This window comes from Schistocerca cancellata, chromosome 9, assembly GCF_023864275.1.
Source record: "Schistocerca cancellata isolate TAMUIC-IGC-003103 chromosome 9, iqSchCanc2.1, whole genome shotgun sequence".
Taxonomy (NCBI): Eukaryota; Metazoa; Arthropoda; class Insecta; order Orthoptera; family Acrididae; genus Schistocerca; species Schistocerca cancellata.
The window spans coordinates 344916418-344940062 of NC_064634.1; the positions used below are offsets into that span (position 1 = coordinate 344916418).

A 23645-nucleotide genomic window follows, 5' to 3' on the forward strand; every position below is an offset into this window, starting at 1 on the left:
CCTCTTAATGAGCAGATTAAGGCAGCATTTTAAATTTTTAAATTCAATCAATAATTACATGAAATACTGAAGATAACATTTTTGTTGGTGCGCAACTGGGACTGTAAATCGTGTACAGAGTTAAGTGTTTAGTTGATCCATGCATGACAGTGCACAGTATAGTTCAGTCAACAAAGGAAAATCAGGGGGAAAAAATCACGTAGTTACAAATTTTTACACACTGCTAGAAGGGAGTGTCACAAACAACATACCAAAAATGCTGACTGGAGAGTTATGAATGTTTGGATGGGGTTGGAGGTTCTTTAAAGGTCACTTTTTAATGATTTTCTCAAATAAATCAAAAACCACTCCTCCTAGTGAAAATGCTTCCCAGTACAATGTTAAACTACATTAAACTTCCTGCAAAAAAGGTCCTGTTCATTTTTTCTGTAGCACCAATAATTCCTGCTTTGCATGGGATGGAAAAACCGCAGGTTATAAAAAATAGTGTTTTCATGGGATAAAATTTATTTTCATTGTCAATTTATGTGGGTTAAGAACAAATTGTAAAGTGTGTAGCACATCTAAGGGCAGCAGAACAAACTAGGAGATAAATTGTGTTATACTGTGAAAAGGCGGAAGTTGAGATTAGAAATGTGAAGGAATGTAGGTTGCCAGGTTGTGATAAGTCACTTCCCTGTTTCATACATCTACAAAACGATGAGTGAGTAGGTAATTCCCCACTCTCTCTGCTGCACTACATCAAAAAAAGCAACTACAGGGTATTTCACGAAGTTTTATTGACGTGGACACAGCTCATCTTATGAATCACTGGTAATGCACTGCACATACACTGCCGGGGAGTGTTTATTCTCCACAAAGAGTGTTAATATTACATTGAATACAGGTACAAGTTTCGAATAACACAAAGACAAGAAAACCATATGGACTGATGCTACATAAATCTCTGCACACTTTTCTACATTATTGCGGGAGAAATTGATTCTTAACCAATCTGTATGGCAGTTGTAGCACTCTTCTGGGAAATGCAACTTCGCCACCACAAGGGCAGCTCGCTTTTCAGTTTACAGACAGACTATACCTCCACAACCTTTCCTGTCCAGTTCTTTCATGTGAGTCGACAAAATAACTTTACTGAGCTCGTTTTATATAGGGGATTTATTTTCAGCGAGTACTTGCAGCTGATAAGTGAATTTTTATTTAAAATACATTCCTATAAAGAATGGCTGAGAAGTGCTTGATTTGTAAGTGTGATGTCATCAGTGACACATCTTGTTGGCGGGAAAGCGATTTGATTGGTAAATGTGGCATCTTGCCAGTGTGTCATTGACAGCACATTGGTAAACCATTTTGAGTCCACAGTGGCTGAAGTGCAGTGTCCAGTTTTCATCCAAAGCATTGAACAAGTTCATTTGTTTGTTCAGAAGAGGAGGCCAACATCGTGTGCCCAGTTTTGGCCAGCCAGTGACACATTGCAAAGACAGAACCAAGTCGTACACCCTGCAATCTTTCTGAAATGATTTTGCAGGAATTATTCTGAACAAAAATTTCATTTTTACATTACTTATAGCTTTATATGTAGCTTCATGATGACATGCCCATCATTTCATTAATGGTCATAGTTATTGTGATATTTGCATGTAAGTAAGGCTCTGTGCAAAACTTGAAAAAGTTTGCAATGGAAAATAGGGGTTGCTTTGATTTTGTGTTTGGTGCATATTACATAATAAGTTGTCGCATATTAAATTTAGTTAAGATATTATATTTTTCTTTAGAATCAAGTGGAAGTCTCTATCTATCACCAATCTCAAGAAAACTGAACTGATGTAGAACACTCATTTGTGATCATGCCAACCACCCATAAAGCCAGAATGAAATATCCACATTTCATAAACAGTTTGACATACTGAAATGAGATTTTGGCAAATGATAGAAGGCAAAGAGGAGAGTATTTTGCCATATGGATATTATGCAGAACTTCTCCCATCTGCCTTGTCATTCCACTAACTCCAAACTTTTTCGTGAAAGAATATAACTTTTAAGGGCCATCAATAGCTAGTGAAATGAGAAATGCTGTGGATTTTGGAACAGCTTAAGTGAACACATTACATGTTTATTTTTGTACCGAGGATGTGCTTTTCCACAAGTTATTCACCTTATTTTTCCTGGCTTACTAAACCTACAGTTCCAGAATTCCCTTGCAATTGGATTTGCACAAAATGTTAGTAAACTGACATTGTGTAAACTCACAAACTATTTTATATTCTGGGCAACCACAGCTGTTGAAGAGCATGATGTTAGGAAGAAATTTGCTTACAGCTGGTAAAATTTTTGTTCATTAAAACACGCCAGTTTCACAGCTTTAAGCCGCATCATCAGGTGAACCTACATGGTAAAGAGCAAAGTACAGTATCACCACATTTTGCGTGTATTGAAATTAGTAAAGGAATGTCTAAAATATATTCATAACCTTAAGAGATCATGGGCATACCAATTATTCCTAGTGAAAATTTGCTACTCAGAGATCGTCATCAGTACTATGGTGAGTGATAGATAAAGTAGAAGTGCCCCATTCTTTAAAATTTGCCTGTATCTAAAAGGAAAAAAGAAAATATTTTATAGTAAGCAGATGATAAATTTATTTTTAAAAAAGTGGTTGGGTTGGCAATAAAGAAGTGTCAATGCTTACATAATTAGTTGCGGCACACACAAATTACATTGTAGAAAGAATCAAGTGACAGTGTCTTACCAGTATGACAGCAGGGCAGCTCAGTGCAGAGTAAGGCAAACGTGTCCCACATGAACGACAGGGAGAGACTAGCTAACAGGCAGAACGAAATTTAGTGTGACGTCATATACTTATGACTAGGGGTGCTGGATCGCTGCCTTTACAAGCAAAAATAGTACAGAATTTTATTGCATACTAGTACCCAGTCATACAAACAATCGAAATTAGCCAGAATGTTATGGTGCTTTAATTCCAGCTGGTTATTCAACATGAACTGTGTGTTTTCTTTTTCATGTCTAAAATTTTTTTCCCACTTCTTCTACCATATTCAAAATATGGCTTTTCTTGTGAAGTATTTTTTAATTTTTTTTTCTTGAGTTGAAAAATGGAAAGTCACCTGGAGAAGACAACACATACAATGAGCTTTTAAAAGAAGCCCAAGGTCTCTGCGCCTTAAAGTTCATATTGCTATACAGAACCCTGAATAGAAGGCTCAAAATGAAGACACTTGAAAGCTGCATTTTTCCAGTGTTATTATATGGAAGTCAGACATGGGCTCTCAAAGCCAAAGAGAGAAACACAGTACAAGTATGCTAAAGGAAAATGCAGAGGAAGATCCTCGGCATGTCTCTGACAGACAGAATATTGAACACCTCGATACACAAGATACCATCAAACACAGACATAGCACAACAGGCTACGAAGATCAAATGAAAATGGGGCGGCCACATGGAGAGTCTGCAAGATGACAGATGGATGGCACGAACTACCACACGGGACCCCTACATCAGCAAGAGACTCTCGGGAAGATGAAGACACAAATCATCAGACTTATTCAAAAAAACAAGCAGGAAGATATTGGACCAGCATAGCCAGAAACAGAAAGGAATGGAAAGAACTAGAACTACAACTATGTGATCAAGTGTAATTCAATGTGTAATGTGCATTAAGTGCAGTAGCCTCTTACATGGACTAGCTCACTGAATGAGTCTTTAAAAGCAGCTACCCCTAGTTGTAGGAGGCCTTTGCCCTCAATGGGACAACACAGGCTATTTTCATTCATTTATTCATTTTTAAATTTTGTGGAAGGCTTGTGATGCTGTGCCCCTCTTTACGTAAGTGCACTGTTAATGCAGAGCATTTTGGCAAAAGAAGCAAATTTTAACATGTCAACAAGAGAAATGTAGTTTTTACTCAAAATTCACCACTTATGATGCTTCTCTGAAAGATACAAAAGGATAAAAAGCCAAATGAAAATAAATCAGTATTTTTGTTGCATTTTCAGCAGGAAACCAAAGCAGAAGCGACAGTAATCTTTTTGAATGGTTACCAAGCAAATGTGGTGTGGAGGGGCTCCTCTTCATATTTACAAAAATATGAGTGCGGACTTCAGTTTAGAATGGCATTTCCCCTACAGCATCTTCCTGCAACCCCCACCACTACAGCTCTCCCCACGTATGCTCTGCTGATTGCACATCTACTGGCTACGATATTCTGCACACACACTGTGTAGTACTCACCTGGTAGTGAATTAATGAATGACTAGAAAGTTTGTATGTTTCTTGTCATTAATTGTATTACTGATACACTTCATAAATCTCTTCCATTCAGGAATTCCTGGCACTTGTTTAGTGGGCTTCACCTAATGGAGCCACTTCCCACACATCTATGGCGTATCTTGCAAGGTTGGCTTCAAAATATCTGCTGGAATAGGACTAATCATGTTTAAATCTAGGACAGTAATATGCTGTAATGTTGTAATGTGTTGTTTGATTTGTGCTGAAATATCTGAAATTTCATAACATCTAGGTGACCTACTTTTGCCACAGAGGGGGCCAATTTATGTCTTTGGACCTCTTCAGATTTTTGGAGAGCTGAGACTGGGGTGATGCATGTGGTACCCTCAAGCTGCAAAAAGTATTTCAGCCTTTGATAGTGGAGACAATGGAACTGATATTGTCACATACACATTCATAGCATGTTACACTTGGGGAGGTTCTTGGTTGTGGTAGACAGTTGGTATCTCCAGCTGTTGAGCTTTTTTACATAACAGCTCATTTAACTACTGCAAATAGACACTACGCCATTTAATACACTGAAACAAATTCTGCTATATAAACATGAGCTCAGTGAAGTTATTTTGTCTACTCACATGAAAGAAGTGGCTGGGGAGGTACAGTCTGTCTGTAAACTGAAAAGTGAGGAGCCCCCATGATGAGGAAAGTTGCCTTTTCCCAGATAATGCTACAGCTGCTGTACAGGGTGGCTCAGATTCAGTTTCAACCTAGCATTGTAAAAAACTGTGCAGACATCTGTGTAGATTTTGTCCATTTGCATTTCTTGAATTGGTATTATTAGTAATTGATATCTTTATTGCATATAGTGTTAGTTAATGCACTTTGTGGAAAACAAACACCCATGGGCATGTCTGCATACTCTGATGGGCAGTAATTCATATTGCAAGCAGCAGAAGGCTCTATATAACTTTGTGAAATATGCTGTAGTTGCTTTTTGTGATGTAGTGTGATAGGAAGAATGGGGAATTTCCTGCTGACTCTTCATTTTGCAGATGTACGAAGGAGCAAAGCATGTGACCATAAATTAGTGACTTGCCTTCTCTCATGCTTCTAACCTCCACACCAGCTTTCAACACTATAAGAGCCCCAGAACACAATTTATCACTTGATATGGTTCTACTGCACACAGGTGTGGTACACACATTTAATATTTGTTCTTAACCTACATCATTTAACAATAAACATCAATTTTATCCTGTTAAAACACTGTTTTTAATCATCTGCAATTTTTCCATCCCCTGCAGCGTGATCAAGCAAGGTAGTGCAGTGGTTGGCACTGGACTCACATTCAGGAGGACGACAGTTCAAACCCACATCCAACCATTCTGATCTAGGTTTTCCGTGATTCCCCTAAATCACTTAAGGCAAATGCTGGGATGGTTCTTTTGAATGGGCATGGCTGCTTTCCTTCTTCATCCTTCCCTAAATCAAGCTTGTGCTCTGTCTCTAATGACCTCGTTGTAAATAGGATGTTAATCTCCTCCTCCTCCTCCTCCTCTTCCTCTTCCTCCTCCTTCCTGCAATGTGGAAGCAATTAGTCCTAGGGAGAAAATGAAATGTTGTTTGATTTTGTACTGGGAAACGTTTTTGATAGGAGACGTGGATTTCGAGTTATTCCAGTAAAACACAAAAATGTGCCCCTTAAATATCCCAACATTCAAAACCCATCCATCAGGATTTTTAGTATGTTGTTCAGAACACTCCTTCCTAGCAGTGTGCAAAAATTTGTTACTATACTATTCTTTCCCCTAGTTGACCTTTTTTTCGGTCTTTTGACTGAGCTAGTACTAATATGTTCTAAAAAGCCCCATCCAAAACAGGGACCTTTTAGAGGGTAGTATCTCAGGTTCTATTGATCACACAGATAAAGGGTCAACTATTTTGGATAGCCCTTGGCTCACTGGCCATTAGTATAGCTATCAGAACAATGGAGATATTGTAGTACAGGGTCAAAAATTTACATACTTGCTCCAGTTCAGGCAAATTGAGCAAATCAATTGGGTTGTTTTCCTCCCCCCCCCCTGCCCCCACCCCATGAGGTTTAGTCTGAGGTGGACTTTAGCTGTCTTATAAAAGTACCATTTGTTCATGGACAGTTGCTGAGAAACCCCTGAAAAACCATTATTTTTTGAACAAAAAATCCCAATTGTGTGGAGGGCCACTTCTAAAATTTACATTCATGGCATACCATTGAAATTTTACCATATATTATTAAGATGATATTCTGGGGAACTCAGAAACTTTCTTCGATACAATTGTCCATTACTGAGATTAAGAGGTTCAATGTTACCACACTTATGCAGATAACTACAAAAACTGGTTTTCAGCTATTTTTGCACCAAGGACCACACTATTTAGGTCACCAACTACAGAAAATGGATAACTTTTTGACTATAGATTTTACAGATTTACATGACTTTTTCTGTTTTCAAAATTCTGCATCCATTATCAAATTACGATTTTTGGGTACCAAAAGTACCAATTGTAGATTGGTCACTTCTATAATTTCTATTCCTGGCAGATCATCAAAATTATTACCATATGTTTTTAAGATGATGTTCTCAAGAAATCTTGAAACATTTTTCAGTTTCATTATCCGTTACTAAGATCCAGAGCTTTAAAGTTACCATATTTATGCACATAAAATAGTGGACATAATATCTGGTCTGAGATGTTAATGCAGTTTCAAGTGATGTAGTGAACACATAACAAGACTTGTAGCATCATCACGAGGGTTCTGAGGTCACCAATAAAACTTTATGATGCACGTTTTAGTATAATGTGCACTTCAAGCCTATAAAAACATGCCCAAAGTGGTACTGCAGTGACAGGAAATGGGCTAAAAAGAGTCTAAACATACCTGAAAAGAATTTAAAATGACTGCCAAATATTAAGTAAGACTGGAAAGACTGCAAATTCAGTGCGACCTTTCTAATAACATTTTGCTCTATTAGATACGAGTAGTAAGCCAGGTGTTTTCAATAAATTGTGATTGATGAGCAAAGTATCCAGAAAAAATGTAAAGCTAATGATTTTGTGTTATCCTTATATTGTGCACATTTATTTGTTGTTTTATATTTATCAAAGTATATAAACAAAGTGTCAAAACTTTACCAGCCAACAGAATTTGTTTCATGTGAACAGCACACTCTGCTGTAGTTAGGCAATAGAAGAGAACAGATGTGAACCAGCAGAAAAATTCTCCTTTAGTAGCGGCAAAAAAGGTGAATATATCCTAAATTTTGGCATGTTCACATACCCTCTCAGACAGGCAAACTTTAACATGCAGGTACAGGGAGGATTGGTCAGACATTAAACACATTCTCCGGAAATTAATGTCTTGCAACTTTATTAGGCCATGATTATTATGTAATTGATCACAATGTCCACCTCACCTTTGTCTCATTGTAAAATGTTATAACTTCTGGCTTCTTCTGAGAGTTTGTATCTTCCATCAATCTTTCCATGATTACGCACTGTGAAGATAGTTAGCAACTTGCCAGAACATATGACATCATTGTTACATTTTTTGTAAAACCGAACCGTTATTTGTTTATTGGACACAAACTGTGAGGTAATATCTGGTTTGTTCTTTTGTAATGTTACGATTATTGTCGGCCTTTTATCCAACAGATTTCTTGCAAGAGGCACATAAATGCACCATACCTTGTCAGTAGATATAGTTATGCCAGTACTTACTAGAGGAATAACATGACATTGCACTATTTATGAAGGCTTATTTGGTTTGTTCAACAGTCCACCTGACTGTGTGCCTATATTCATAACAGTATTTCAAACTTCATAAGATAAAATGTTGTGTAGTCTATCTCCTTTTTTTTCTTTATTTTTTTTCAGATATTGTCAGAAGATACACAGTCCTTACAATGGAATGAGTTGCTTGTAAACTGTCATTTATTCTCCAGGAGTATACAACTTCAAATGCTTATCTTGCAGTGGTGTGGTAAGTTCATACACAGCAGCTAAGTTATCAGTAATTTTTCTCTCATCTCTAGTGTTTTTCTCATTAAAGCAAAGTCAAAACATGAACACACTATATGGCATAGTAATTGTAAATACATCAGGCCTGTCTACACCCACAGGTCTTCGACATGGAAATGCACATAACAGGAGGCCCAGAAAGACGTTCATCTCCACACAGTTTGTATCTTGTACATCACAAGATCTGTCAAACTGTCCATGAATGTTCATCATGAGCATATTAGTGTAAATAACAATGTCATCCATCAATTTAACATCAAAATTGAGAGAAAACACTTCCCTTGAGCCTTTGCTGCTGTAGCCAGTGCTAAAGCACTTGGCTTATGAGAAATTCCCCATGACTGGTTTCTTCTGCCATTCAGTCTGCATAGTAATCTATCATAACAAATGAGTTTGAAGTTTCATCACTTGAAGAGGCAACCATACCTGAATCCTTATCACACTCACTTATTTCAATGTTGTTCTCTTCATCTTCTCAACATTCCTCAGACAATGACTATTTGCTATCAGTGAGTAGCAGCTCCAACATAATTTCCTCATCTGTGAGATACTTGGACATTTTCTGAAGGGAATTGAGAAACAATGTGAGAACATTCTATGTATACAACAAACACTTCCTACAAGTTGTATCTCGTAAGTGAAAACAACAAATTTACTTACAGGTTGATACACATGAATGACAATGACGGTGTTCGGCATGGGATCACATTGCTGAAATATGGAATAACTCTAATTGCTGCGGGTAAAAACATGCAGTGTAAGGAAACAATGAGGGCAACAATGGTTTTAAATAGAGCTCAAGAGGCAGCTATATAACAGAGGAATTTACATGGAACTTGCTACCTTCATTGCTCACCATGCCAAAGATCAGCAAAAGAAGAAAATACTCTTGAGCTCACATTGAGCTGACTCTAGCAGTTAACAGTTAATGCAGTGGCTTACATTACCTTTTGCATCCTTATCCAATTAATCATTGGTGACTGCCCTACCTTGAGTTGCAGTTTTCCCCCATAAAGACAAGAAGAGGCTAGCCCTGAACCTCTGTGTGCTCCTCCGCCCTCTTTCATACGGCTATTACCAGAGTCAGCATGCCCCCTTATGACGAATGAGCTCAGCTCCTGTTGTAGATTGTTTTCATTCAGAATCAAAGCCGTGCTTGCGAGTGACCCTTTGACACACGGTCTTTTGATCATGTCACCACGCTGTTACACTTATATATAGAAATAAATAAATAAACAAAACGATAGCGGAGGTGCTGAGTCACATACAGGCACACATTCCATCCTGGTTTTTTCATTGTTTAAATAAATAAAATGAAATAAAAAACAACAATCCACCCCGCTCTTGAGGTATGCTACGTGCAAGTATGGCACGTGACATGATTCGCTTGTGGGTAACCTGAGGGAATCTGCCACATCTCAGCTGTATTAGGCTTGCTCAGGCATGTGGGACAATGGCTGAGTTAATTTTTAATCCTGTAGAATCTTGTGGGACAAAAATAGAACTCACTAATTCAACCAAAAGAACTCCCAGTGTATCATGTAAGCTTCTGATGAGCACTCGCACCAAATGAACAATGCAAGCTAGTTCTTGAATAGTTCTCCAGAGCCAAACCTGAGCATATTTGCAGCAAAGTGGTGGAGAAATTTAAACACCTGTCCTCATTTTATATGTTGAAAGCAATGTAAGCAATGACCACCTTAATTCCTTAATATGACTTCATAATAGCATAGAAACATGGACGATAACTAGTTTGGACAAGAAGAGAATAGAAGCTTTCGAAATGTGGTGCTACAGAAGAATGCTGAAGATAAGGTGGGTAGATCACGTAACTAATGAGGAGGTATTGAATAGGATTTGGGAGAAGAGAAGTTTGTGGCACAACTTGACTAGAAGAAGGGATCGGTTGGTAGGACATGTTTTGAGGCATCAAGGGATCACAAATTTAGCATTGGAGGGCAGTGTGGAGGGTAAAAATCGTAGAGGGAGACCAAGAGATGAATACACTAAGCAGATTCAGAAGGATGTAGGTTGCAGTAGATACTGGGAGATGAAGAAGCTTGCACAGGATAGAGTAGCATGGAGAGCTGCATCAAACCAGTCTCAGGACTGAAGACCACAACAACAACAACAATAGCACTCTTCTAATTGAGCAGACATCCTACCTGTTGGCAGAATGCTTTCTGAAGCGCAATAATATGGACCAATATCCTGTCATCATCAGGAGATACAACATAATTTCATTAACATAATATGGTGGCAATAGAAACCACTAAACTGTGGGGCTAATACGAGGAGGTTATCCGAGAGGTATGAATTACAATAAAAAGTGTGACCGGCAAAGAGGAGAAAACAGCTGCCTATATGATGATATTTTGTTTCAGTTATATTGCAGCAATATGTCCACATGTATCTCCTACATTATTAAGTGCAGCCATATATTCGAAAATCTGGGCACTGCTATAAATGCTTATGTTTCAGTCACACTTAGCTTGTGTGTAAAGGCCACACAACCTGTAGAAGAAGTGGGCAGGCTGATCAGACCAGAGGTTGAACTCTTCTTACTGTTGTGCTACGTGGATTGTTCATGTGAACAAGCTGCAAGGAATTTCAATACTCAGTATTCATTAATAAAAATATAGGAAGTGTTGACTCACCAACAGACACAAGACTGCTAAACATTTAAGCAACTGTCTGACTGCTTTGGTCCAACTGTGTCTAACATGAGCAACAACTTGGGATTGAGTGGTGGGCCGAGATGTGCAAAATGGTTTATTAGAAGTATTTAAATTCAAACCGGAAATACTTGGTTATTTTTTCTATTTCAAATGTGAATACAAAATAGTTTTAAATAAAAGTATTTAAATATAAAATACAAAATATGTATTTTCAAAAGACCTTTAACCAAATAATATAGGCAACGGCCTTGCCGTAGTGGCTACACCGGTTCCCACGAGATCACCGAAGTTAAGCGCTGTCGGGCGTGATCGGCACTTGGATGGGTGACCATCCAGGCCGCCATGCGCTGTTGCCATTTTTTGGGGTGCTCTCAGCCTCGTGATGCCAATTGAGGAGCTACTCGACCGAATAGCAGCGGCTTCGGTCAAGAATACCATCGTAACGACCTGGAGAGCGGTGTGCTGACCCCACACCCTTCCTATCCGCATCCTCCTCTCAGGATGACATGGCGGTCGGATGGTTCCAGTAGGCCACTCGTGGCCCGAAGATGGAGCAGCATTTATTCAAATAAAATACCTCTAATTAGTGAACATTTTACATGCCATTTATTTCACCATTAATTGTTCAATTCCTTCACCTTTCATTATCATTTCACTGAAGGAAAATAGTTGTTCAACAGGAACATATATTGGTAAACAAGTATTATATTCAAGGATAAGTGTCTTTTTTTCAGCTGGATATATGTTCAAGGAATCTAAACTATTGCCATTATCTTTTAAATATTGTAGTGTTTTCATATATATTGTAGTGTGGACACTACCTCTGGCTACAGAAGAATCAGAGGCTTCAACATAAATACAATGAGGGAAAACATTGCAACACCAAAAAATAATTAGTGCAGAGTAATGAAATTTTGGGAATACATTTGTCTAGGTAAGATACCTAAGTGATTAACATTGCAAAATAATAGATTAATGTAAGCACAAGATACGGCATTGCAAACATGAAATCTATAATGTTGATATCAGTTTGTGGTATCGAGTTCCGTGCCTGTTGTCAGTCAATACAGGGATGGTTAATGGTGGTTATGGATGACACTGGAGTTTTCATACAATGATGTCCCATATGTGCTCCATTGTAGACAGATTTGGAGATCAAGCTGGCCAAGGCAACATGTCGACACTGTGTAGAGCAAGTTGGATTACAACAATGTTATGTGGGCGGCCTTTTGGAAAACACTGCCTGAAATGCAGTTCGTGGATGGCAGCACAACAGGTTGAATCACCAGACTGACATATGAATTTGCAGTCAAGGTGTATAGGATAACCACCAGAGTGCTCTTGCTGCCATATCAAATCGCACCCCGGATCATAACTCGAGGTACAGCAAGCAGACAAGTTGGTTGCAGGCCCTCAATTGGCCTCCTCCTAACCAACGCACGTCCATCACTGGCAAAGAAGCAGAACTAGCTTTCATCAGAAAACACAACAGACCTCCACCCTGCTCTCGAATGAGCTCTTGCTTGATACCACTAAAGTCGCAAAAGGCAGTGGTTTGGGGTCAGTGGAATGCACGGCACAGGGCATCGGACTCGGAGCTATCCTTGAAGTTACCAATTTGTGACAGTTCCAGTATCATTGTGGTGACAATTGCTGCTCAAATTGCTGCTGCTGATGCAGAATGATGTGCCAGAGCCATACGCCAAACACGATGGTCTTCCCTCTCAGTAATCCCATGTGGCCATCTGGAGCCTGGTCATTTTGCAACAACACAACATTCTTGTGACCAACACTGACAGGATCATGTAAGTGGCTACATTCCTGCCAAGCCTTTCTGCAGTATCACAGAAGGAACATCCAGCTTCTTGTAGCCATATTATACTCCCTCATTCAAACTCAGTGAGGAATTGATAATGGCATCTTTGTTGCCTCAAAAGGGATTCTTAAGCAACACAACTCATCATGTCCAATCTCAAAGGTAACTAGTACTCATGACCGTTACAGTGTGTATTTAAAGCAAATCTGCTTTGCATCCTCGTATTGGTGCTACTAGCATCACTTTTATGCGATTGGTGCAAAATCTGAATAGACATCACCCTTCAGATACAGAAACCTATTTCATTTTGAAAAAAAGGATAGGATATGGATGCTTATAAGCCAGACTTTGTTTTAGGCTCCACTAGTCTTGTAAACTTCTGATGCTGTCAGCAATAGGTTCTGAACAACTTATGTATTCATTAAGAAAATGTATCTGAATTTCTTTCAAAGATGATAATCTGAGTTTCCTTAAAGTTTCATTTAGAGTATCCTTGACTGCGAGTAGATCTTGCATAATACAGTAGTTTGAATTCCATCACATGTAAATAGATTAGTAGGGGATTTTCAAGCTGATTATAAATAGGCTTCACAAGTTTTGGGAGACCTTGAACCCAACTTCTAAAATGCTCATCACTTTGACATGGCTGCATCATAAAGTTTTTTTTGTATGAAGTACTTTAAAGATCTAGCCTTATTCATCTCTCTTTATTCTATTAAACATAATGTGTGTGTATGGTACACTTCTCATGATTAGGCAGCCGCAACTCTTCAAAATCTTCAGATGTTTCTGGAAATTCCCTTAGTATTAACACACAACTGCTGTCATCATCGTCTTCATCATCATCATCACCATGCACAACATCAGTGTTCTGAATAGGAGCTGAATCTCTCTCACTTGTTCCTCTATATGAATTTTTTTCTCTATCTCTATTTGAGCCACTGTTGGTAATAGTATTCAAGATCTTTGTAAGCTTTAAATCACATTCAGAATGAATGTCCACAATCTGTTCTACTTTATCGTAACTGTATGTTACCTTAAATCTCCTGCAAGCCAGAACTAAACTTTTTCATCCAAATGTTTCAAAATCAATCCAATGAATGGTTACACACAGATAGCTTCTCTTAGACAATGACTGAATATACAGCAATGATGCATAGAAAATCAACCTTTTTCAAAGCTCCTTTTGTATTCTGTGTATTGTTCTGAAATTTTTTTTATTACATATTCCAGCACATAATTTTTAATGGGTCAGGTAACTGTTGTGTATCCTCAATAAGAGCCTTAAAGGATCCATTTTCAACAATTCATACAGGTGACATTGTATTACCTAGAAAACAAACAATCACCACAAATTGTTGTCTGAAATTACAATGTAGTGTTGGATAATCATCATTAGTACAACAGTAGTATCAAAATTATCAATGGCCAATAAAAACTATCTATATTAATCTCACCAACAAAAAGAAAAGCAGTTTTTCAAGTAGACCATAGATGTAGCCACAGTTTACAAAGGTATAGCTATCAGTGTCACACTGAATGAACTCTCATGGTGTTACCCTTGAGGAAACTCGTGATTCCACAAAAATCCGATATTGACCTTATTACCTCCTTCCTTCACTTTCTTTTGAGGTCAACAAGCATTATCAGATGATTCTGGTACATTTTACATTAAACAAACAAAAATCGTAAACATATAATGAGTACTGAAGTCTTACTGCCGTTTCTAATAATTAGGGTCATGGTTATATTCACTTGACAGGTATATCCTTACACTATCTGTATCAATTGTAGAAACAATTTTGTTTAAACAAATGGCTCATTAAATGAATGAAAACTATGACACATATGACCACAGTCTCCGGCTGTTGAGGCCACACTGCAAGCAGTTGCACATGATGGGAGACACAACTAGATGGTGGGGGTAAGGAGGAGGAGGAGGAGGAGGAGGAGGAGGAGGAGGAGGAGGCTGGGGTGGGGAGGAGGAGTGATACCTGGGTAGGTGTGGGGGATGGTAAAGGGCTGTTAGTGGGAGCATAAAAGTAGGAGGTGGAGAGAGGGTAGGGCAGCTAAGTGCAGTCGGGAGGTGAGACAGACAGTGTAGGGGTTGCCTGACAGCCTGTGCCATCTGGATCCTTCCCACCAAATCAACACCAGCTTAGCTTTTCTGGGAAATCTCCTGCAGTACATCCTACATTCCTGTATCACTCCTGGCCTCAACCTTCATTACTGATTGTTCTCACTCTCTAGCCCCTTCTCTGTTCCCATTCCAGCACTACACAGACTTCTATTCCACCAACACACCCACAGTCTTCTTACCTCTCTCCTTTTCTGCTAACACCCCTCTCCCCCTCTGTCTAACCTTTCGACCGCACCTAGGTGCCCTGCAATCTCTCCATCTTGTCCTTGTATGTTCCCACTAACAGCACTTTACCATCCCCCATCCCTACCCTGCTATCCCTCCCCCTACATGCCACAGCCTCCTCCTTACCCCCGCCCCACCACCCGATTGCGTTTCCCTGCTCGCAATGTGGCCCAGCAGCCAGAGACTGTGGTTGCGTGTATGAGTTTCATTTGTGTGAGTGTGTGTGTTCTGTCTCTGAGGAAGGCCTTGTTGGCCAAAGCTCATTTTCTGACAGTATTTCTGTTGTGCTTATCTCCGATTCAGCATCTCCACTACATGGTGAGTAGCAACTATCCTTTTCATAATATTGTTATGTTCCATACTGGATTTTCCAGTATTGAATTTTGCCTGACAGCTTTCCTTTCATTCAGAGCTGGTTTCCTGTTTTACTATTTTCTAATGTATTATTATACTCAGTATCCCTCCTCCTTTCTCTTCTTTCCAGTGTTTCCCTTGTTGCCTTACAAACTACAATGCATGCTTCACTTATGGGCCACACACAACAGATGGCTTGCACTGATTGGTGGGGCACCATCTCCATGATTACTCCTACCGTTACCATTCATCCAATACCTTCAACTTGATTTCTTCCTGCATCACTCTCACGTATTTTCGCATACTACTTCTCGTGACTTCTTGTGCCACATGAACTTATATCTCATCCTAATAACCCTTTCCCACTCCCCACTTCTTCTCCTTTCTATTCCAGTTCACATACTATCTTCACCTAATTAGTCAAATCTGCTGCCCCCCTTCTTCATATTTACCCACCAACAACCCTCATTACTATCTTTTTATTTATTTATTTTTTCTCACTGTCTTCTCGCCAATTTCAGTTGGTTTTGACAAATCACTGTCAACCTACTCCTTCAAATGTCATCTTGTTTCCCCCTCTGCCTATTTAATCCTTTTCGTGAATTTTCCTACATTTTTGGGTGTATTTTTGAGAAATGTTTTGGACATATTTCTAAGTTATTTATGTATTTTTACATGTTTTTATCCTCCACCACAGATTCTTGTTCCTTCCATTTGCGTCAATACAGAAAAATTTCCTTATCCCTAGCCAGAACTTAGCCCCACATACTGTTCCTGTATTGTTGCTTGGCTTATAGAATCCCTCCAAATGGCCTTACCATCAAATTACCCATTTATAGGTGCCACCCTTCCTCCCACAATGACCTCCATCTTTACAGATTCTGCCTGTCCTTAACCCCCACCAACATAGTCCTGCAAAACCATATCAATCAGACCCAAACCTCCTCTACATCTATAAAATTCTCCTGCTAAGCAATCCAAAATTCCTGGATCCCATATTACTCATTCAAACCCTTGCTCTCCAGGAACTAGAACAACATGCATGACACCACCTCAGAAAACTCTCCAGCCTGTTCACTTTCTACTCCTGCCTTGGACCACCACTACCCACCACCTCTAAAATAGCCTCCAAGCCACCTCCAAATCCCCACATAGTGGACAAACCTTGCCTCTCAGATGTACTACATTTACCTCATCCTCAAAAACTCCCTCCCACCACCATACAGAATCCAGAACCTAAACAGACCCAAAACACAGTCATGAACCTTTCCTCCAAAAGCCTTAGCCCCGCAGAAGTATCAGTCCTTTCCAAAGGCCTCACCTTTTTCCCCACTCCAAAATTCAAACATGCACGACTTGTTAAAGGTCTTCTCTACTTCTTCTGGTCCCTACAGTGGAAACACTTTTTCGCCATCAACACCACCAATCAGACTCAATCAAGACCAATGCTGAACCCCTTCTGACTCAGTTCACTCCTCCATCCAACCATGATCCACCATCACTCCAAAATCAACCCCTGCTAACTTTCCAGAACTTAGCCTCACCATCATTCACCAAATCACTCAACATGTAAACTAATCTTACATCCACAGAAAGAATGGCAGTCCGCCACCTAAAATCTGCTGTCAACCTTATAATCCTACCTGCTGACAAAGGCTTCACCAATGTTGTTTTGAATCACAAGGATTACCTAGCAGAAGGATTCCTCCAGCTGTCACATTCATCCACCTACAAACACTGCCACAGTGACCCCATTCCAGAAATCCAAAGAGATCTCCAGTCCCTCCTCAAACCCTTAGGCCCATCCCACAACCTCTCCTCAGAGTCTCTCTCTCTCTCTCTTCACCCCTTTCACTCCCCACTTTCCTACCTTATACATGCTTCCTAAACTCCAGAAATCCAACCACCCAGGATGCCTAATTGTGGCTGGTTACTGTGCACCCACCAACTTTATCCTCATCCACAATTACTTCTCCTTTGAAGGCATTACCTGCAAACAAATCCACGGTACAGCTATGGGCATTCGCATGACACCATCCTATGCCAACCTATTCATGGGCCATCTAGAGGAATCATTCCCAAACACCCAGAATTCCAACCCCCCATACCTGGTTCAGATTCATTGGTGACATCTTCAGATCTGGATCGAGGGCGAGGACACATTCCTCCAGAACCTCAATACCTTCTATCCTATTCCCTTATTTGGTGCTATTCAACCCAACAAGCCATCTTGCTTGATGTTGAACTCCACCTCAAAGATGGCACATCAGTACCTCCATCCATACCAAACCTACCAACCACCAGCAGTACCTCCACTTCCACAACTGTCACCCGTTCCATACCAAGACGTCCCTTCCATACAGCCTAGCCACCCATGGCCGTCACATATGTAGTGACGAGTGGTCCCTTTCGAAACACACTGATTGTCTCACTGAGGCCTGCACATACCATAATTGCTCTCCCAACCTTTTACAAAAACAGATCTCCCATGTATTATCTCTCCAGTCACCCACCACCTCCCAAAGCCCCACCATCTGGCCACAGAGAGGAGCATTCCCCTCATGACTCAGTACCATGAAGGGCTGAAGCAACTGAATCGCATTCTCTGCCAGGATTTTGACTACTTGTTGTTGTGCCCTGAAACAAGGAATGTCCACTCTACTATCCTTCCCACCCCTCCCACAGTGGTATTCCGCAACCCACCGAATCTATCCAATATGCTGGTCCATCTGTACAAAACTCCTGCTCCCAACCCCTTGTCTCATATCCCTGTAATAAATCTAGCTGCAAGACTTGTCCCAAGCACCCTCCCACCACCATCAACTCCAGTCTAGTCACAAGCATCACCTATTCCATCAACGCACTACCTGTGAAACCAGTCATATGATCACATGTCTGCTTTCACAGATAGCCCTGCTTTTGGCGGGATAGGAGGTGCCTGCGACCGTACTGGAGTAGGTGGTGGTGGGAGGATGTATGGGATAGGTAGTGCAATTAGATCTATTGCAGAGACATTGATCAATAAAAACCCAACTCTCACTTTTTGCACATGACATACTGAAAGCTTTGGATCAAGGCAAGGTAGATGCAGTATTTCTTGATTTCTGAAACAAATTGACTCAGTACCACACCTATAGTTACTGTCAAAAGTACTATCATATGGGGTGTCAAGTGAAATTTGTGACTGGATTGAGGACTTTTTTGCAGGAAGGATGTAGCATGTTATCTTAGATGGAGAGCCATCATCAGATGAAGTAACTTCAGGTGTGCCCCAGAGAAGTGTATTGGAATCCTTGCTGTTTGTATTGTATATTAATGAGCTTTAGAAAATATTAATAATGACCACAGACTTTTTGCAGATGATGCAGTTATCTACAATGAAGTACTATATGAAAGAAGCTGCATAAATATTCAGTCAGATCTTGATAAGATTTCAAAGTTGTGCAAAGATTGGCAGCTTGGTTGAAATTTTCAGAAATGTAAAATTGTGCACTTCAAAAATCTATAAAAACATAGTATCCTATGACATCAATGTTACTGTTGGAAACAGCCAACTCATACAAATACCTGGGTGTAGCACTCTTTAGTAATATGAAATTGAATGATCAGGTAGGCTCAGTCACAGGTAAAGCAGGGTTTACTGGTAGAATACTGGGGAAGTGCAGTCAGTCTACAAAGGAGATTGCTTACAAATCACTCGTGCGATTGGTTCTAGAATATTGACCAGGGGTGTGGGACTCATACCAAATAGGACTAACAGGGTGTATCAAATGGACGCCGAGAATGGTCACACATTTGTTTGACCATGGGAGAGTGTCACAGAGATACTGAAGGAACTGAACTGGCAGATTCTTGATGACAGATAAACTATCTCAAGAAAGTCCGTTAACAAAGTTTCAAGAACCGGCTTTAAATGATTCTAGGAACATACTACAATCTCCTGTGTATCACTCATGTAGAGATCTTGAGGCTAAGATTAGAATAATTACTACATGCACAGAGGAATTCAAACAATCATTCTTCCCACATAGTATATGTGAATGGATCACGAAGAAACCATAATAATTGGTACAGTGGGAAGTACTCTCTGCCATGCAGCTCACGGTGGTTTACAGAGTATAGATGTAGATGTTGATATGAGCTGGAAGGCAAGGTGTTGGGAGCCAGAATGGAGTAGGATGGACAAGGTGGGCAGTGGAATACCACTGTGGGAGCGGTGTGGAGGATAGTGCATCAGGTATTCCTCATTGTAGGGCACCTTGGTGGAGGATCTGATTCAGTTGGTTGGGTTGTTGTTGGGGGAGGAGACCAGACAGCGAGGTCATCGGTCTCATTGGATTAGGGAAGGACAGAAAGGAAGTCGGCTGTGCCCTTTCAAAGGAACCATCCCAGCATTTGCCTGGAGTGAGTTAGGGAAATCACGGAAAACCTAAATCAGGATGGCTGAACGCTGGATTGAACCGTCGTCCTCCCGAATGCGAGTCCAGTGTGCTAACCACTGCGCCACCTTGCTTGGTCTCTGATTCAGTTGCTCCGGTCCTGGTGGTAGTGAGTCATGAGAGGAGTGCTCCTTAGATATGAGCTATGTGAGGGGTGACTGGAGAGACAAGGCACAGAAGATCTGTTTCTGAATGAGTTTGGGAGGGTAATTTCAGTCTGTGAAGGCCTCAGCGAAACCCTGGCATATTTGGAGAGGTTTTGATTGTCACAACAGATGTTATGATCATCAGTGGCTAGGCTGTGTGGAAGTGTATTCTTGGTATGGCATGACTGGCAGCAGCCAGAGTGAAGGTATTGTTGGTGGGTGATATGTCTGATGTGGATGCAGTTTCTGATGTAGCCATCCTTGTGGTGGATGTCAGCATCAAAGAAATTGTTTTTTTCTGTGCACGTATGGCTAGTCTCTGCAGGTAAGGCTAATTTCCATGTTGAAGAATTTGGGGAATGGTGGTCAGATAATGTTTGAGGTTAGGAAATTCTGGACAGTTAAAAGTGAGTGATTTTAGGGCAATGGTGGTGAATCAAATTTGGATGGAGAAGTGAACTGAGTCAAAGCAGACTTCACAATTGGCTTTGGATTGAGTCTGATTGGTAGGATTGGCAAAAAAGTGTTTCCCCATAGGGAGTGAAAGAAGGTTTTAGCAGGTTCAGCATGTAGCAAATTTGAATATGGGAGTGGGGCAACAGGTAAGGCCTTTGGATTGTGGGACTGAGTCCCGCTTCTGTGGGACTGAGGGTTTTGGACCCAAACAGATTCATGACTGTGTTTTGGGTCTGGATTCTGTATTCTGGTGGGAAGGGGGCGTTTTTCAGGCCGTGATAAATGTGATAGGTCTGAGAGGCAAGGTTTGTTGGCTATGAGGGGATGTGGGGGAGGTTTGATAGAGGTTCTTGTAGAGATGATGCAAGAGTAGGAGTCCAAGGCAGGAGCAGGAGGTGTACTGGTTGGAGAATTTTTTGTGGTGGAATTGTACATATGCTCAGGTTCTTGGAGGGCGAGAGCTTTAATCGGGGAGATGGAAAGCAGGTATTTTGGACTGAACAGCAGGAATATTTTATGGATGAGGAGGAGGTAATAGAAGGAAGTTTGTGCCTGATTTATATGGTTCTCCTGCTCTGCAATCCAACTCCGCATCTTGCAGCCTTATCCTGTACCAGCATGCTCTCCAGGCAGCACATCATCTTCCCCCACCCCTATCTTGCTATCCCTCAGTGGCTTAATGTCTCCTCTATGTGATGAGTACAACTTATGCTTTTCATAATACTGTTATTCCAAACTGGTCTTCCAATTGTTTAATGAATATATGTACACAGGATGTCTCACTAAGTCACCAGGGTCGTTTTCTCTTGTGCTTCGGCAGATATTTGCAATGTGTAGCTTGAGTCAGTCTCCACAAATACTGCTCAACACGTCTCTCATGCGACGCTAAGCATCTGTTGGTTGCCCATTACAAACAAAATTATTTTTAAAGTGAAATTTTATGATCCGTTCAAGAGAGTGGTCTCAAGTTATTCTAGCGCCATATTTGTTTTATCAATATGTATCAACATGGACAGCAAAACAAGAAGACTAACCAATACTGCAGTAATGGCAGCACTGTGCTGGCCCATGATGACTGCTACTGCCATGCAGCAGCTCCACTCAGTCACTTACGAGCAACCCAGGTCCTATCCTGTGGGTTGAAGATGGCACTTTCCACAAGGCAGCAAGTCATCATGGTGTGGCAGGCCTACAAAATTTACAGTACCCAGTTACCAGCATACTTTACTACTGCCATGACGGAATGAATAACATTATTTTGTGGGCAGTGAGGCCATCTCACCAAAGGCTGTCTTTTAGAAATGAGTGCAGTATAGATATCCGAATGTTTTACATTGGTTGGAGCAAGAGACCACTTGGCTTCTGAGGGGAGCCCCCACAGCAATTTTTGATTACATATTTTAACAAAGACTTCAAAAGGAATTTGTAAATTTAAGAACTGCTATTTCATTGCAGTGCACAGTTGGGTCAGTTCAGTGAGCAGCTTCGCTTGTTCTATATTTTCCCTCTTGCTATGCCTTTGTGATTCACCAACCACAAGCATTCGTGTTACACAGTGCTGAGATGTATGCGAGCCTGAGGAAACAGGTGTAGATAAGGCATACTCTAAGGGGAACTTTCTCATCTGCTTAAATTCCTAGTGCTCTTCAACAATTTTGACAGTAAGGAACATTATTCAACATGTTTTGTAGGTGAGTGCCAACAGTTGTTATACATTTTAAAAAATGCGTGGCACTTAGCTGCCTATATTTATTTGTTATTACAACTGGTTTCTGTTTTCAACTATCTTCATGGTATAAAAACTCAGATATTAATTACATGCCATGTCAATAATCGATGTGGCAAACCTATTAATACAGCCTTCTCTCTCACCAGAACTTTGAAGGTGGGATATCCAACAGGCGATCAAGAGGAAATACTATGATAATGTTAGTTCTGATTAGATACAAGGCCGTATTAATAAGCTTGCCATGTCAATGACATGATACATAATTAATACATGATTTTCTATACTATGAAGATAGTTGATACCAAAACTGGCTTAATAATGTAGACAGTTGCATGTTATGCCTTTCCTAAAATTAAATGATTCAGATGATATCAGACTCCCATCTCCTACTACACTGCATTCTGTTGCATGTCAGTGCATGTTGGGATCCAGAGAAACAAGCAAACAGGCACAGCAGATTTGTCAAGGATATATACAATCTTTCTTCAATCACTTCATATATGCAGATCAGGTTGGCATATAGTCTTGAAGTACTGTGATAGGTGTTGGGTTTGTGTGTCTTAGATAATATAATGAGTTCACTACAATGTTCATAGTAGCATACTCACATTCATATCTTCTTATTCATTATTAGAACTACTCCTGCATTACCTCTATCTGATTTTGTGTTGATAACCCTGTACTAATCTGACCAGTAGGTCCTGTTCTTCCTGCCAGCTCACTTCACTAATTCCCACTGTATCCAACTTATTCACTTCCCTTATAAAATTCTCTAACCTACCTACCTAATAATCCACACTCTTGTAGAATGTGCATTGTTTCTCCTGATGATGACATCTTCCTGAGTATTCCCCACTAGGAGATCTGAATGGGGGACTATTTTACCTCTGGAATATTTTACAGAAATCATACAGTAAGAGCTGCATGTATGCTGAAAAAAATGGCTGTAGGTTTCTCCTTGCTTTCAGCCGTTCACAGTACAAACATGGCAAAGTCATGTTGGCTAATGTCAGAGGCCGAGTCAATCAGTCGAGAGTAGAGCCACTGCAACTACTGAAAAGACTACTGCTCCTGTTCAGGAGTCCCAAACCTGTCTGGTCTCTCTGCAGATACCCATCTGTTGTGGTTTCACCTATGGTATTGCTGAATGTACTGTTGAGCCACTCCACCTCTGCTAGGTCCATGGTTTGTGGGGTCTATTGCACAGGTTTAATAAAATCAATCTCACTCCTGGAATCTGTTTCAACATCTCCCTCCTGCATTTAATCTGCTGATCCTTGTAAATCCAGGCTTCCCTCTATTTCTTCCCGTCCCCCCTTGTGAAAAAGTTGTGCAATTAACATAAGGATACGTGTGTA

At 40.3% G+C, this 23645-nt stretch overlaps 1 long non-coding RNA gene and 1 pseudogene across 1 annotated transcript in view; both read left to right on the forward strand.

Moving 5' to 3' along the window:
- LOC126101093 (uncharacterized) overlaps window positions 1–23645 on the forward strand; it is a 48031-nt gene that overhangs the window by 6217 nt on the left and 18169 nt on the right. Inside the window, exon 2 of the long non-coding RNA XR_007522258.1 lies at window positions 8161–8266. This is a non-coding gene — a long non-coding RNA (uncharacterized LOC126101093). The remainder of the gene's footprint in view (window positions 1–8160; window positions 8267–23645) is intronic.
- LOC126102558 (5S ribosomal RNA) lies at window positions 11221–11338 on the forward strand (annotated as a pseudogene).